Raw genomic sequence first — 17,483 nt, 5'->3', positions numbered from 1 at the left:
GATAATGAGATAAATATTTTTGATATTTTTGTGATATAGATTGCAAAATAAAGATTGAAAAATAAATAGTAAACTAGAATTGTAGATTGGAAACTTATATGATATAAAGTAGACCCGGGGGCCATAGGTTTCACTAGTGGCTTCTCTCAAGATAGCATGTATTACAGTGGGTAAACAAATTACTCTCGAGCAAATTGATAGAAAAGTGCATAGTTATGATGATATCTAAGGCAATGATCATGAATATAGGCATCACGTCCGTGACAAGTAGACCGAAACGATTCTGCATCTACTACTATTACTCCACACATCGACCGCTATCCAGCATGCATCTAGAGTATTAAGTTCATAAGAACAGAGTAACGCATTAGGCAAGATGACATGATGTAGAGGGATAAACTCAAGCAATATGATATAAACCCCATCTTTTTATCCTCGATGGCAACAGTACAATACGTGACTTGCTGCCCCTGCTATCACTGGGAAAGGACACCGCAAGATTGAACCCAAAGCTAAGCACTTCTCCCGTTGCAAGAAAGATGAATCTAGTAGGCCAAACCAAACTAATAATTTGAAGAGACTTGCAAAGACATCAAATCATGCATATAAGAATTCAGAGAAGAATCAAATAATATTCATAGATCATCAAGTTCATAAACCCACAATTCATCGGATCTCGGCAAACACACCGCAAAAAAATTTACATCGAATAGATCTCCAAGAAGATCGAGAAGAACTTTGTACTGAGATCCAAAGAGAGAGAAGAAGCCATCTAGATAATAACTATGGACCCGAAGGTCTATGGTAAACTACTCACACATCATCAGAGAGGCTATGGTGTTGATGTAGAAGCCCTCCGTGAATGAACCCCCCTCCGGAAGATCGTCGGAAAAGGCCCCAAGATGGGATCTCACGAGTACAGAAGGTTGCGGCGGTGGAAAAGGTATTTCGTTGCTCTCCTCGAAGGTTTCAGGGTACGAGGGTATATATAGGTGAAAGAAGTAGGTCGGTGGAGCTATGAGGGGCCCACGAGGGTGGGGGCACGCCCACCCCCCTGGGGCGCGCTCTCCTGCCTCATTGCTTTCTTGACGTCCACTCCAAGTCTTGTGTATCACGTTTGTTCCGAAAAAGATCCTCGCGAAGGTTTCATTCCGTTTGGATTCCGTTTGATATTCCTTTTCTACGAAACACTGAAATAGGCAAAAAACAACAATTTGCACTGGGCTTTTGGTTAATAGGTTAGTCCCAAAAATAATATAAAAAGGTATATTAAAGCCCATAAAACATCCAAAACAGATAATATAATAGCATGGAACAATCAAAAAATTATAGATATGTTGGAGACGTATCACTATACGCGAGCAATTGATCTACAACATAGATATGCAAATACTATCAGGACTAAGTTCATGATAAATTTAAGCTTGGGGGAGTTGATACGTCTCCATCGTATCTACTTTTCCAAACACTTTTTCCCTTGTTTTGGACTCTAACTTGCATGATTTGAATGGAACTAACTCGGAATGACGCTGTTTTCAGCAGAATTGCCATGGTGTTATTTATGTGCATAAACAAAAGTTCTCGGAATGACCTAAAACTTCACGGAACGTCTATTTGGAAATAATAAAAAAATCCTTGCAAAAGGTGAAGACCAGGGGGCCACACCCTAGCCATGAGGGTGGGGGCATGCCTACCCTCCCCAGGGTGCGCCCCCTACCTCGTGGGCCCCCTGGAGCTCCTCCGACCTCAACTCCAACTCTATATATTTGCTTTCGAGGAGAAAAAATCAGAGAGAAGGATTCATCGCGTTTTACGATACGAAGCCGTCGCCAAGCCCTAAAACCTCTCGGGAGGGCTGATCTGGAGTCCGTTCGGGGCTCCGGAGAGGGGAATCCGTCGCCATCATCATCATCAACCTTCCTCCATCACCAATTTCATGATGCTCACCGCCGTGCGTGAGTAATTCCATCGTAGGCTTGCTGGACGGTGATGGGTTGGATGAGATTTATCATGTAATCGAGTTAGTTTTGTTAGGGTTTGATCCCTAGTATCCACTATGTTCTGAGATTGATGTTGTTATGACTTTGCTATGCTTAATGCTTGTCAGTAGGGCCCGAGTGCCACGTTCAGATCTGAACCTATTATGTTTTCATCAATATATGAGAGTTCTTGATCCTATCTTGCAAGTCTATAGTCACCTACTATGTGTTATGATACGACAACCCCGAAGTGACAATAATCGGGACCACTCCCGATGATGACCGTAGTATGAGGAGTTCATGTATTCACTATGTGTTAATGCTTTGGTCCGGTACTCTATTAAAAGGAGGCCTTAATAGCCCTTAGTTTCCAATAGGACCCCGCTGCCACGGGATGGTAGGACAAAAGATGCCATGCAAGTTCTTTTCCATAAGCATGTATGACTATATTCGGAATACATGCCTACATTACGTTGATGAATTGGAGCTAGTTCTGTGTCACCCTAGGTTATGACTGTTACATGATGAACCACATCCGGCATAATTTTCTATCACCGATCCATTGCCTACGAGCTTTCCATATATTGTCCCTCGCTTATTTACTTTTCCGTTGCTATTACTATCACCACTACAAAATACCAAAAACATTACTTTTGATATCATTACCTTTTGCTACCGTTACCACTACTATCATATTACTTTGCTACTAACCACTTTGCTGCAGATATTAAGTTTCCAGGTGTGGTTGAATTGACAACTCAGCTGCTAATACTTGAGAATATTCTTTGGCTCCCCTTGTGTCGAATCAATAAATTTGGGTTGAATACTCTACCCTTGAAAATTGTTGCGATCCCCTACACTTGTGGGTTATCAAGACTATTTTCTGGCGCCATTGCCGGGGAGCATAGCTCTATTCTTTGAGTCACTTGGGATTTATATCTGCTTATCATTATGAAGAACTTGAGAGATCCAAAAACCAAGATTTATCCCTCAACTACGAGGGGAGGTAAGGAACTGCCATCTAGCTCTGCACTTGATTCACCTTCTGTTTTGAGTAAGCTTGCGACACCTAAACCTGCTTCTGCTATTTGTTCTGATATGTCACATGTTATTGATGATGCCACTTCTGCTATGCGTGATACTTATGATGAAACTACTTCTATGCTTGATACTACTGTGCCACTTGGTGAATTTCTTGATGAACAACTTGCTAGGGTTAGAGAGAATGAAAATATTGAAACCAATAATATTGATGAAAGTGATGATGAAGACTCTCCCCCTAATACATATGAATCACCTCTTATTCCTGAGGGTTATGTTTTTGAAAAGGACGCTGCTTTAGCTATTTTAGCTTGCAAAGATAGATACGAGCTCAAGAGGTTATTAGCTAAATGGAAGCAGCAATCTCTTAATGCTAGAATGAAACCTGACCCTGCTTTTGCTACTTCACCTATCTGTGTTACTGATAAGGATTTTGAATTCTCTGTTGATCCTGATATAATTACTTTGGTTGAATCTGATCCTTTTCATGGCTATGAATCTGAAACTGTTGTGGCACATCTTACTAAATTAATTGATATAGCCACCCTGTTCACTAAGGATGAGAGAACTCGCTACTTTTATATCCTTAAAATATTTCCGTTCTCATTAAAGGGTGATGCTAAGATATGGTTTAATTCTCTTGATCCCGGTTGTGTGCGTAGTCCCCAGGATATGATTTATTACTTCTCTGCTAAATATTTCCCTACTCATAAGAAACAAGCAGCTTTAAGGGATATATATAATTTTGTGCAAATTGAAGAAGAGAGTATCCCACAAGCTTGGGGGAGGCTTCTCAAGTTACTTAATGCTTTGCCTGATCATCCTCTCAAGAAAAATGAAATACTTGATATCTTTTATAATGGACTAACCGATGCTTCCAGAGATTACCTGGATAGTTGTGCTGGTTCTATTTTCAGGAAAAGAACACCGGATGAAGCTGAAATTCTATAGAATAATATGTTGACAAATGAAAATAATTGGACACTTCCTGAGCGAGCTCCTGAGCCTATTCCTAAACCAACTCCGAAGAAGAGAGGTATTCTATTTCTCAGTCCTGAAGATATGCAAGAGGCAAAGAAATCTATGAAAGAAAAAGGTATTAAAGCTGAAGATGTTAAGAATTTACCTCCTATTGAAGAAATACATGGTCTTAATTTACCGCCTGTTGAAGAAACATATGATCTTAATCCATTACCTATTGAAGAAATACATGGTCTTGATAACCCAACACGGGTAGTAAAGGTAAATTCTCTCTATAAATATGATAAAGTTGAAATCCCATTTACAAAGTTTGCTAGCCCATGCTTAGATGAGTTTGATAAATTTATGGCTAAGCAAGAAGACTTTAACGCTTATTTTGGTACACAATTGAAATACAATTCAAATATGCTTGAACACTTGGGTGATTATATGGCTAATGTCAAAGGTGAACTTAAACTTATTAGTAAACATGCTTCTATGGTTACCACTCAAGTAGAACAAGTACTTAAAGCTCAAAATGATTTGCTCAATGAATTGAATAGTAAGAATAATGCTTATGTTGTTAGAGCGGCTAATAGAACTGGTAGAATGACTCAGGAACCTCTGTATCCTGAAGGCCACCCTAAGAGAATTGAGCAAGATTCTCAGAGAAATAATATAGATGCACCTAGTCCTTCTAAAAGGAAGAAAAAGAAAAATGATAGGACTTTGCATGCTTCTAGTGAACCTATTGCTGAAACACCTGAGAATCCAAATGATATTTCTATTTCTGATGTTGAAACACAATCTGGTAATGAACCTGAAACTAGTGATAATGCTAATGATAATGTTCATGATGATGCTCAACCTAGCAATGATAATGATATCGAAATTGAACCTGTTGTTGATCTTGATAACCCACAATCAAAGAATCAACGTTATGGTAAGAAAGACTTTGTTGCTAGGAAACATGGTAAAGAAAGAGAACCATGGGTTCAAAAACCCATGCCTTTTCCTCCCAAACCATCCAAGAAAAAGGATGATGAGGACTTTGAGCGCTTTGCTGAAATGATTAGACCTATCTTTTTGCGTATGCGATTAACTGATATGCTTAAAATGGAGTACATGAAAGATATTGTTACTAATAAAAGAAAGATACCAGAAGCTGAAATTTCCACCATGCTTGCTAATTATACTTTTAAGGGTGGAATACCAAAGAAACTTGGAGATCTAGGAGTACCCACTATAACATGCTCCATTAAAAGAAATTATGTTAAAACTGCTTTATGTGATCTTGGAGCCGGTGTTAGTGTTACCTCTCTTTATATCGTAGACTTGACTTGAATAAGTTGACACCTACTGAAATATCTGTGCAAATGGATGATAAATCAACTGCTATACCTGTTGGTATTTGTGAGGATGTGCCTGTTGTAGTTGCAAACGTTACTATTTTAACGGACTTTGTTATTCTTGATATTCCCGAGGACGATAGTATGTCTATTATTCTTGGAAGACCCTTTTTGAATACTGCAGGGGCTGTTATTGCTTGCACCAAAGGCAATGTCACTTTTCATGTTAATGGTAATGAGCATACGGTACACTTTCTGAGGAAACAACCTCAAGTCCACAGTATTAACTCTATTGGAAAAACTCCACCTATTATATTTGGAGGCTTTGAATTTCCTCTTCCTACTGTCAAGAAGAGATATGATATTGTTATTATTGGGGATGTGCATATCCATGTTGAGGTAACATAGTGTTATTCGAAATTTCTCCGGTTCCATGTTATTCGGAATGAGTTCGTTAACAAGACTTGATCAACCTTGTTAGTGGATTCCTTTTGATGAGCATGAGATGGATGAAACTAGAAGGCACAACCTTCTGTACCCTCTCTCTACTTTCTGTTATTTAGTTAAAATAAAGTAAAAATAGTATTTTTCCTGTTTGTTTTCTGAATTATCCGTGCAATATAAAAACACCCTGAAAATAAAAGTTCTCCAAATGCCCTGAAATTTAAATATGATTTTTTCTGGAATATTTGAGAATATTTGGCACTGAGAACACAGCACGGGGGGCATCCACCTGGCCACGAGGGTGGAGCGCACACCCTACCCCCTGGGCGCGCCCCCTGCCTCATGGGCCCACGGTGGCCCTCCTCCACTTATTCCTGTACCCACACACTCCTTCTTCCTCCCACAAACACCAATATCCAGCTCAAACTCGAGTCTGAGCTCAAATTGCTGCACACTGTTTATTTAGATTATAAGAGTATGGTAGCGCATTATTTTATTATAAAGAATATGGAAGGGGAGCTTAAATACAAATTGTTCTTTGATAAACATCATCCTGAGAATCTTACCCTGCCTGCTCCTTCCTTGTTTGATTTATCTGCAGGCAAGTACCTTGTTCCGCTAGAGGCCATTCACGCCTACCGGAACCCTACATCAGCCACAGAGCCAGAGTCGGAACCACAAGTTGATCCTTCACGACAGTCTAATTACCAGTGGGATCCGGAGGATGATTGCCAACCAGTGGCAAGCAGAGTCTTCTTCTTCGCAGTACGACCCCAACTATTACTATGGATATCCAGCAGGCCAACCGTGGCCATAGACCAACTTAGGCCAAAAGCCTAAGCTTGGGGGAGTACGTATTTCCCCCCGCCATTATATTCATGTTCACACACTCATTGCTAGATGTCGGTGCTCATACTTTTTCATTGTAATATCCATGCTAGTTTATTTCTTTTTTTATGCTTTCTTCTTGTGTGTTTAATAAACCTTAAGAAAAACCAAAAAATTAGTTGTAGTTTTTAATTAGTTTACTTTCCATGCTTGTAGTAGTAATTAAAAAGAAAACCCAAAAAGATTTCATGTTCTTCTTTTGCTTGTTGGGAGCTTTCCCGTGTAAATAGTTTTATTTATTTTCTTTTATTTGGGGGTCGATAGGAGAAGACTATGATTAAATTGTTGAAGTGGCTCTTATATGCATTATTGTTGATTTGACAAAAGAGCCCATATTGCCTCGTCTTCTCCTGTTTATTGAATACTTGCAGATTCTAGCTTAGTAGTCCAATGCACGTGCACTATTATTATCCACATCGTTTGATCGTGCAAGTGAAAGGCAATTATGACGATATATGATGGACTAACTGAGATGAGAAAAGTTGGTATGAACTCGACCTCTCTTGTTTTTGTAAATATGATTAGTTCATTGTTCCTGGTTCAGCCTATTATGAATAAACATGCTTACAATGACAACTAGAGATCATAGTTTCTTGTGCCATGCTTGATTAGCTAGGAGCTTATAATGGTTTACCTTGCGTGCCAACATGCTATTAAAATGGTTGTGATGTGGTATGATAGGGTGGTATCCTCCTCTGAATGATTTAAGTGACTTGACTTGGCACATGTTCACGCATGTAGTTGAAACAAAATCAACATAGCCTTCACGATATTTATGTTCATGGTGGATTATATCCTACTCATGCTTGCATTCGGTGTTGATTAATTTTAATGCATGTTCATGATTGTTGTCGCTCTCTAGTTGGTCGCTTCCCAGTCTTTTGCTAGCCTTCACTTGTACTAAGCGGGAATACTGCTTGTGCATCCAACTCCATAAACCCCAAAGTTATTCCATATGAGTCCACCATACCTACCTATATACGGTATCTACCTGCCGTTCCAAGTAAATTTGTATGTGCCAAACTCTAAACCTTCAAATAAATATCCTGTTTTGTATGCTCGAATAGCTCATGTATCAACTAGGGTTGTCTGTATCTTCCATGTTAGGCGGGTTATTCTCGAGAGGAGTGGACTCCGCTCCTCACTCACGAGAAAACTGGTCACCGGGATGCCCAGTCTCATGCTTTATGCAAATTAAATCAAAATAATTGCAAACAAAACTCCCCCTGGGACTCTTGTTAGTTGGAGGCACTCGTTGTTTCGAGCAAGCCATGGATTGATGCTTGTTGGTGGAGAGGGAGTATAAACTTTACCATTCTGTTTGGGAACCGCCTATAATGTGTGTATCATGGAAGATATCGCCATCTCTTGGTTGTTATGTTGACAATGAAAGTACACCGCTCAAAATATTATTCATCTCTATTTCAAAACCAAGCTCTGGCACCTCTACAAATCCCTTCTTCCCTCTGCGAAGGGCCTATCTATTTACTTTCATGTTGAGTCAGCATCCTCTTATTAAAAAGCACCAGTTGGAGAGCACCGCTGTCATTTGCATTCATTACTGTTAGTTTACATTGAGTATGACTTGACTCGATCTCTTTTACCATGAATTACAATGTCTAGTCAGTCCTTGATCTTTAAAGGTGCTCTGCATTTATGTTCTATGGTCTCAGAAAGGGCTAGCGAGATACCATCTTGTTATATCATATTATGATTATTTTGTGAAAGTGTTGTCATCCGAGATTTATTATTATTGCTCGCTAGTTGATTATGCCATTGATATGAGTAAACATGGGACCTATGCGTTATTGTGAATATGGTTAGTTCATAATCTTTGCTGAAAAGTTGAATGCTGGCTTTACATATTTACAACAACAAGAGCAAACAGAGTTTGTAAAAGTTTTTCTTTATCACTTTCAGTTTGTCAACTGAATTGCTTGAGGACAAGCAAAGGTTTAAGCTTGGGGGAGTTGATACGTCTCCGTCGAATCTACTTTTCCAAACACTTTTGCCCTTGTTTTGGACTCTAACTTGCATGATTTGAATGGAACTAACCCGGACTGCGCTGTTTTCAGCAGAATTGCCATGGTGTTATTTATGTGTAGAAAAAAATTTCTCGGAATGACCTGAAACTTCACGGAACGTCTATTTGGAAATAATAAAAAAATCCTTGCAAAAGATGAAGACCAGGGGGCCCACACCCTAGCCATGAGGGTGGGGGCGCGCCTGCCCCCCAGGGCGTGCCCCCTACCTCGTGGCCCCCCTGGAGCTCCTCCGACCTCAACTCCAACTCTATATATTTGCTTTTGGGATAAAAAAAATCAGAGATAAGGATTCATTGCGTTTTACGATACGGAGCCGCCGCCAAGCCCTAAAACCTCTCGGGAGGGCTGATCTGGAGTCCGTTCGGGGCTCCGGAGAGGGGAATCCGTCGCCATCGTCATCATCAACCTTCCTCCATCACCAATTTCATGATGCTCATCGCCGTGCGTGAGTAATTCCATCATAGGCTTGCTGGACGGTGATGGGTTAGATGAGATTTATCATGTAATCGAGTTAGTTTTGTTAGGGTTTGATCCCTAGTATCCACTATGTTCTGAGATTGATGTTGCTATGACTTTGCTATGCTTAATGCTTGTCACTAGGGCCCGAGTGCCATGATTTTAGATCTGAACCTATTATGTTTTCATCAATATATGAGAGTTCTTGATCCTATCTTGCAAGTCTATAGTCACCTACTATGTGTTATGATCCGGCAACCCCGAAGTGACAATAATCGGGACCACTCCCGGTGATGACCGTAGTTTGAGGAGTTCATGTATTCACTATGTGTTAATGCTTTGGTCCGGTACTCTATTAAAAGGAGGCCTTAATATCCCTTATTTTCCAATAGGACCCTGCTGCCACGGGAGGGTAGGACAAAAGATGTCATGCAAGTTCTTTTCCATAAGCACGTATGACTATATTTGGAATACATGCCTACATTACATTGATCAATTGGAGCTAGTTCTGTGTCACCCTAGATTATGACTATTACATGATGAACCACATTCGACATAATTCTCTATCACCGATCCATTACCTACGAGCTTTCTATATATTGTCCCTCGCTTATTTACTTTTCCGTTGCTATTACTATCACCACTACAAAATACCAAAAACATTACTTTTGCTATCATTACCTTTTGCTACCGTTACCACTACTATCATATTACTTTGCTACTAAACACTTTGCTGCAGATATTAAGTTTTCAGGTGTGGTTGAATTGACAACTCAGCTGCTAATACTTGAGAATATTCTTTGGATCCCCTTGTGTCGAATCAATAAATTTGGGTTGAATACTCTACCCTCGAAAACTGTTGCGATCCCCTATACTTGTGGGTTATCAGTGGTGTCTCGGCAGGACGAACTGTCACAACGGTGCATACTCAGGGAGAACACTTATGTTGGGGAACGCAGTAATTTCCAAAAAAATCCTACGCACACGCAAGATCTATCATGGTGATGCATAGAAACGAGAGGGGAAGAGTGTTCTCCATGTACCCTCGTAGACCGTAAGCGGAAGCATTATCACAACGCGGTTGATGTAGTCGTACGTCTTCACGATTCGACCGATCCTAGTACCGAAAGTACGGCACCTCCGCGATCTGCACACGTTCGGCTCGGTGAGGTCCCACGAACTCTCAATCCAGGTGAGTTTCAAGGGAGAGCTTCGTCAGCACGATGGCGTGATGACGGTGATGATGAAGCTACCGGCGCAGGGTTTCGCCTAAGCACTACGACGCTATGACCGAGGTGTATTATGGTGGAGGGGGGCACCGCACACGGCTAAGGGATCAATGATCAACTTGTGTGTCTATGGGGTGCCCCCTTGCCCCCATATATAAAGGAGCAAGGAGGGAGGCCGGTCGGCCCTTGGAGGCACGCCAGGGAGGGGAGGAGTCCTCCTCCTAGTAGGAGTAGGACTCCCCTTTCCTAGTCCTACTAGGAGGAGGAAGGGGGAAGGAAGGAGAGGGAGAGAAGAGAAGGAAAGGGGGCCTCTCTCTCCACTAAGGCCCATGTTGGCCCATTAGTCCCCTGGGGGTTCTGATAACCCCCCGGCACTCCAATAATTATCCGGTGACCCACGGAACTCATCCGGTGTCCGAATATATTCATCAAATATATCAATCTTTATGTCTCGACCATTTCGAGACTCTTCGGCATGTCTGTGATCACATCCGGGACTCCGAACTATCTTCGGTACATCAAAACACATAAACTCATAATACCGATTGTCACCAAACGTTAAGCGTGCGGACCCTACGGGTTCGAGAACTATGTAGACATGATGGAGACACATCTCTGGTCAATAACCAATAGCGGAACCTGGATGTTCATATTGGCTCCCACATATTCTACAAAGATCTCTATCGGTCAAACCGCATAACAATATACGTTGTTCCCTTTGACATCGGTATGTTACTTGCTCGAGATTCGATCATCGGTATCTCAATACCTAGTTCAATCTCGTTACCAGCAAGTCTCTTTACTCGTTCTGTAATGCATCATCCCGCAACTAACTCATTAGTCACATTGCTCGCAAGGCTTATAGTGATGTGCATTATCGAGAGGGCCCAGAGATACCTCTCCGATACTCGCAGTGACAAATCCTAATCTTGATCTATGCCAACTCAACAAACACCATCAAAGACACCTGTAGAGCATCTTTATAGTCGCCCAATTACGTTGTGACGTTTGATAGCACATTATGTGTTCCTCCGGTATTTGGGAGTTGCATGATCTCATAGTCATAGGAACATGTATAAGTTATGGAGAAAGCAATAGCAACAAACTAAACGATCATCATGCTAAGCTAACGGATGGGTCAAGTCAATCACATCATTCTCTAGTGATGTGATCCCGTTAATCAAATGACAACTCATGTCTATGGTTAGGAAACATAACCATCATTGATTCAACGAGCTGGTCAAGTAGAGGCATACTAGTGACAATCTGTTTGTTTATGTATTCACACATGTACTAAGTTTCTGGTTAATACAATTCTAGCATGAATAATAAACATTTATCATGATATAAAGAAATATAAATAAAAACTTTATTATTGCCTCTAGGGCATATTTACTTCAGTCTCCCACTTGCACTAGAGTCAATAATATAGATTATAATGTATTGATTCTAACACCCATGGAGTCTTGGTGTTGATCATGTTTTGCTCGTGAGAGAGGCTTAGTCAACGGGTCTGCAACATTCAAATCCGTATGTATCTTGCAAATCTCTATGTCTCCCTCCTTGACTTGATCGCAGATGGATTGAAGCGTCTCTTGATGTTCTTGGTTCTCTTGTGAAATCTGGATTCCTTTGCCAAGTGAATTGCACCAGTATTGTCACAAAAGATTTTCATTGGACCCGATGCACTAGGTATGACACCTAGATTGGATATGAACTCCTTCATCCAGACTCCTTCATTTGCTGCTTCCGAAGCAGCTACGTACTCCGCTTGACACGTAGGTCCCGCCACGACGCTTTGCTTGGAACTGCACCAACTAACAGCTCCACCATTTAATAAAAATATGTATCCGGTTTGTGAATTAGAGTCATCCGGATCAGTGTCAAAGCTTGCATCGACGTAACCGTTTATGACGAGCTCTTTGTCAACTCCATAAATGAGAAAAATATCCTTAGTCCTTTTCAGGTATTTCAGGATGTTCTTGAGCGTTGTCCAGTGATCCACTCCTGGATTACTTTGGTACCTCCCTGCTAAACTAATAGCAAGGCACACATCAGGTCTGGTACACATCATTGCGTACATGATAGGACCTATGGCTGAAGCATAGGGAATGACTTTCATTTTCTCTCTATCTTCTGCAGTGGTCGGGCATTGAGTCTGACTCAACTTCACACCTTGTAACACAGGCAAAAACCCTTTCTTTGTCTGATCCATTTTGAACTTCTTCAAAACTTTATCAAGGTATGTGCTTTGTGAAAATCCAATTAAGCATCTTGATCTATCTCTATAGATCTTGATGCCCAATATATAAGCAGCTTCACCGAGGTCTTTCATTGAATTTTTTTTATTCAAGTATCCTTTTATGCTATTCAGAAATTCAGTATCATTCCGATCAATAATATGTCATCTACATATAATATCAGAAATGCTACGGAGCTCCCACTCACTTTCTTGTAAGTACAGGCTGCTCCAAAAGTCTGTATAAAACCATTTGCTTTGATCACACTATCAAAGCGTATATTCCAACTCCGAGAGGCTTGCACAAGTCCATAAATTGATCGCTGGAGCTTGCACACTTTGTTGGCACCTTTTGGATCGACAAAACCTTCTGGTTGCATCATATACAACTCTTCTTTAAGATATCCATTAAGGAATGCAGTTTTCATTTGCCAAATTTCATAATCACAAAATGCGGCAATTTCTAACATGATTCGGACGGACTTAAGCATCGCTACGGGTGAGAAGGTATCATCGTAGTCCACTCCTTGAACTTGTCGAAAACCTTTTGCAACAAGTCGAGCTTTGTAGACAGTAACATTATCGTTAGCGTCAGTCTTCTTTTTGAAGATCCATTTATTCTCTATGGCCTGCCGATCATCAGGCAAGTCAACCAAAGTCCACACTTTGTTCTCATACATGGATCCCATCTCGGATTTCATGGCCTCAAGCCATTTTGCGGAATCTAGGCTCATCATCGCTTCCTCATAGTTTGTAGGTTCATCATGGTCAAGTAACAAGACCTCCAGAACAGGATTACTGTACCACTTTGGTGCGGGTACTACTCTGGATGATCTACGAGGTTCGGTAGTAACTTGATCAGAAGTTTCATGATCATCATCATTAGCTTCCTCACTTATTGGTGTAGGAATCACTGGAACTGATTTCAGTGATCAACTACTTTCCAATAAGGGAGCAGGTACAATTACCTCATCAAGTTCTACTTTCCTCCCACTCACTTCTTTCAAGAGAAACTCCTTCTCTAGAAAGGATCCATTCTTAGCAACGAATATCTTGCCTTCGGATCTGTGATAGAAGGTGTAACCAACAGTCTCCTTTGGGTATCCTATGAAGCCACATTTCTCTGATTTGGGTTCGAGCCTATCAGGTTGAAGCTTTTTCACATAAGCATCGCAGCCCCAAACTTTAAGAAACAACAACTTCGGTTTCTTGCCAAACCACAGTTCATAAGGTGTCGTCTCAACGGATTTATATGGTGCCCTATTTAACGTGAATGCAGACGTCTCTAAAGCATAACCCCAAAATGATAGCAGTAAATTAGTAAGAGACATCATAGATCGCACCATATCTAGTAAAGTATGATTACGACATTCGGACACACCATTACGCTGTGGTGTTCCGGGTGCCGTGAGTTGTGAAACTATTCTGCATTGTTTCAAATGAAGACCAAACTCGTAACTCAAATATTCTCCTCCATGATCATATCGTAGAAACTTTATTTTCTTGTTACGATGATTTTCCACTTCACTCTGAAATTCTTTGAACTTTTCAAATGTTTCAGATTTATGTTTCATTAAGTAGATATACCCATATCTGCTCAAATCATCTGTGAAAGTGAGAAAATAATGTTATCCGCCATGAGCCCCAATGTTCATTGGACCACATACATCAGTATGTATGATTTCCAATAACTCTGTTGCTCGCTCCATTGTTCCGGAGAACAGAGTTTTAATCATCTTGCCCGTGAGGCATGGTTCGCAAGTACCAAGTGATTCATAACCAAGTGATTCCAGAAGTCCATCAGAATGGAGTTCTTCATGCGCTTTACACCAATATGACCAAACGGCAGTGCCACAAATAAATTGCACTATCGTTATCAACTCTGCATCTTTTGGCTTCAATACTATGAACATGTGTATCACTACTATCAAGGTTTAGTAAAAATAGACCACTCATCAAGGGTGCATGACCATAAAAGATATTACTCATATAAATAGAACAACCATTATTCTTTGATTTAAATGAATAACCGTCTCGCATCAAACAAGATCCAGATATAATGTTCATGCTCAACGTTGGCACCAAATAACAATTATTTAGGTCTAAAACTAATCCCGAAGGTAGATGTAGAGGTAGCGTGCCGACGGCGATCACATCGACTTTGGAACCATTTCCCACGTGCGTCGTCACCTCGTCCTTAGCCAATCTTTGCTTAATCCGTAGCCCTTGTTTCGAGTTGCAAATGTTAGCAACTGAACCAGTATCAAATACCCAGGCACTACTGCGAGCATTAGTAAGTACACATCAATTACATGTATATCAAATATACCTTTCACTTTGCCATCCTTCTTCTCCGCCAAATACTTGGGGCAGTTCCGTTTCCAGTGACCAGTTCCTTTTGCAGTAGGAGCACTCAGTTTCAGGCTTAGGTCCAGACTTGGGTTTCTTCACTTGAGCAGCAACTGGCTTGCTGTTCTTCTTGAAGTTCCCCTTCTTCCATTTACCCTTTTTCTTGAAACTAGTGGTCTTGTTGACCATCAACACTTGAAGCTCCTTCTTGATTTCTACCTCCACAGCCTTTAGCATTGCGAAGAGATCGGGAATAGTCTTATCCATCCCTTGCATATTATAGTTCATCATGAAGCTCTTGTAGCTTGGTGGCAGTGATTGTAGAACTCTGTCAATGACACTATCATCAGGAAGATTAACTCCCAGCTGAGTCAAGTGGTTGTGGTACCCAGACATTCTGAGTATATGTTCACTGACAGAACTATTCTTCTCCATTTTGTAGCTGTAGAACTTATTGGAGACTTCATATCTCTCAATCTGGGCATTTGCTTGAGATGTTAACTTCAACTCCTGGAACATCTCATATGCTCCATGACGTTCAAAATGTCGTTGAAGTCCCGGTTCTAAGCCATAAAGCATGGCACGCTGAACTATCGAGTAGTCATCAGCTTTGCTCTGCCAGGTGTTAACAACATCTGGCGTTGCTCCTGCAGCGGGTTTGTCACCTAGCGGTGCTTCCAGGACGTAATTATTTTGTGCAGCAATGAGGATAATCCTCAAGTTACGGACCCAGTCCTTGTAGTTGCTACCATCATCTTTCAAATTAGCTTTCTCTAGGAACGCATTAAAATTCAATGGAACAACAGCACGGGCCATCTATCTACAACAACATAGACATGCAAAATACTATCAGGTACTAATGAAAGTGCAACTATTCCTGGGTGGTTTTGGTAATTCCTAACAACATATAGCTCGTTGAGCTAATGCTATTTTAAGATAAATATTTCAGGAAAGCTCAATGATTGGCATGGCATGGATTAGAAAGTGGACCCCTCAAAATGCTAAGGACAAAAGATTGGCTCAAGCTCAAAGCACAAGACTCTACATTTTACTTTTAGTGATCCAAGATTGCATTGAGTCCATAGGAAAAGTCAATACTATTAAAAGGGGGTGAGGTGTTGCTTAATGAGTTACTTGCTCAAAATGCTTAGTGGTATGCTCCAAAAATCCTCAACTACATTCTCATATCCACATATGTCCAACACTAAAAGTCAAACTCGACCCCACCGAAATCTTCTATCCGGCGCCACCGAGTTCACTTGACATAGCCACTGCCACAAACCCTAGTCACTTCGGTCTCACCGATAGGGATCTCAGTCTCACCGAGATGGGGTTGCAAACTCTCTATTTCCCTTCGTAACGTTTCGGTCCAACCGAGATGAGCGATCGGTCCCACCGAGATTGCAATGCAAACTCTCTCTGTTTCCCCTTCGTAACGTTTTGGTCTAACCGAGATGAGCGAATCGGTCCCACCGAGTTTGCCTGACCAGCTCTCTGTTTGTCTATTACCAAAATCGGTCCCACCGAGTTTGTGTAATCAGTCTCACTGAGATTACGTTATGCCCTAACCCTAATGGAATTGGTCCCACCGAGTTGACATGTCGGTCCCACCGAAAATCCTAACGTTCACATTTTGAACTAAATTGGTCTGACCGAGTTTTATAATTCGGTCCCACCGAGTTTGGTGATTTGTGTGTAACGGTTAGATTTTGTGTGGATGCTATATATACCCCTCCACCCACTCTTCATTCGAAGAGAGAGCCATCAGAACATGCCTACACTTCCAACATATATTTTCTGAGAAAGAACCACCTACACTTGTGTTGAGGTCAAGATATTGCATTCCAACCACATAAATCTTGATCTCTAGCCTTCCCCAAGTTGCTTTCCACTCAAATCATCTTTCTACCAAATCCAATCCTATGAGAGAGAGTTGAGTGTTGGGGAGACTATCATTTGAAGCACAAGAGCAAGGAGTTCATCATCAACACACCATCTATTACCTTTTGGAGAGTGGTGTCTCCTAGATTCGTTAGGTGTCACTTGGGAGCCTCCGTCAAGATTGTGGAGTTGAACCAAGGAGTTTGTATGGGCAAGGAGATCGCCTACTTCTTGAAGATCTACCCTAGCGAGGCAAGTCCTTCGTGGGCGATGGCCATGGTGGGATAGACAAGGTTGCTTCTTCGTGGACCCTTCGTGGGTGGAGCCCTCCGTGGACTCGTGCAACCGTTACCCTTCGTGGGTTGAAGTCTCCATCAATGTGGATGTACGATAGCACCACCTATCGGAACCACGCCAAAAATCTCCGTGTCTACATTACGTTTGCTCCCTCCAAACTCCTCCCTTTACCTTCATATGCAATTGTTTTACATTCCGCTGCTATACTCTTAGAATTGCATGTGTAGGTTGATTGCTTGACTAGTGCTAAGTTGCTAAAATCTGCCAAGACTTAAAATTGGGAAAAGGCTAGATTTTTATTTGGTCAAGTAGTCTAATCACCCCCC

The sequence above is a fragment of the Triticum dicoccoides genome, chromosome 2A, assembly GCF_002162155.2.
Source record: "Triticum dicoccoides isolate Atlit2015 ecotype Zavitan chromosome 2A, WEW_v2.0, whole genome shotgun sequence".
Lineage (NCBI taxonomy): Eukaryota > Viridiplantae > Streptophyta > Magnoliopsida > Poales > Poaceae > Triticum > Triticum dicoccoides.
Note: the sequence above shows the minus strand (reverse complement) of the source record.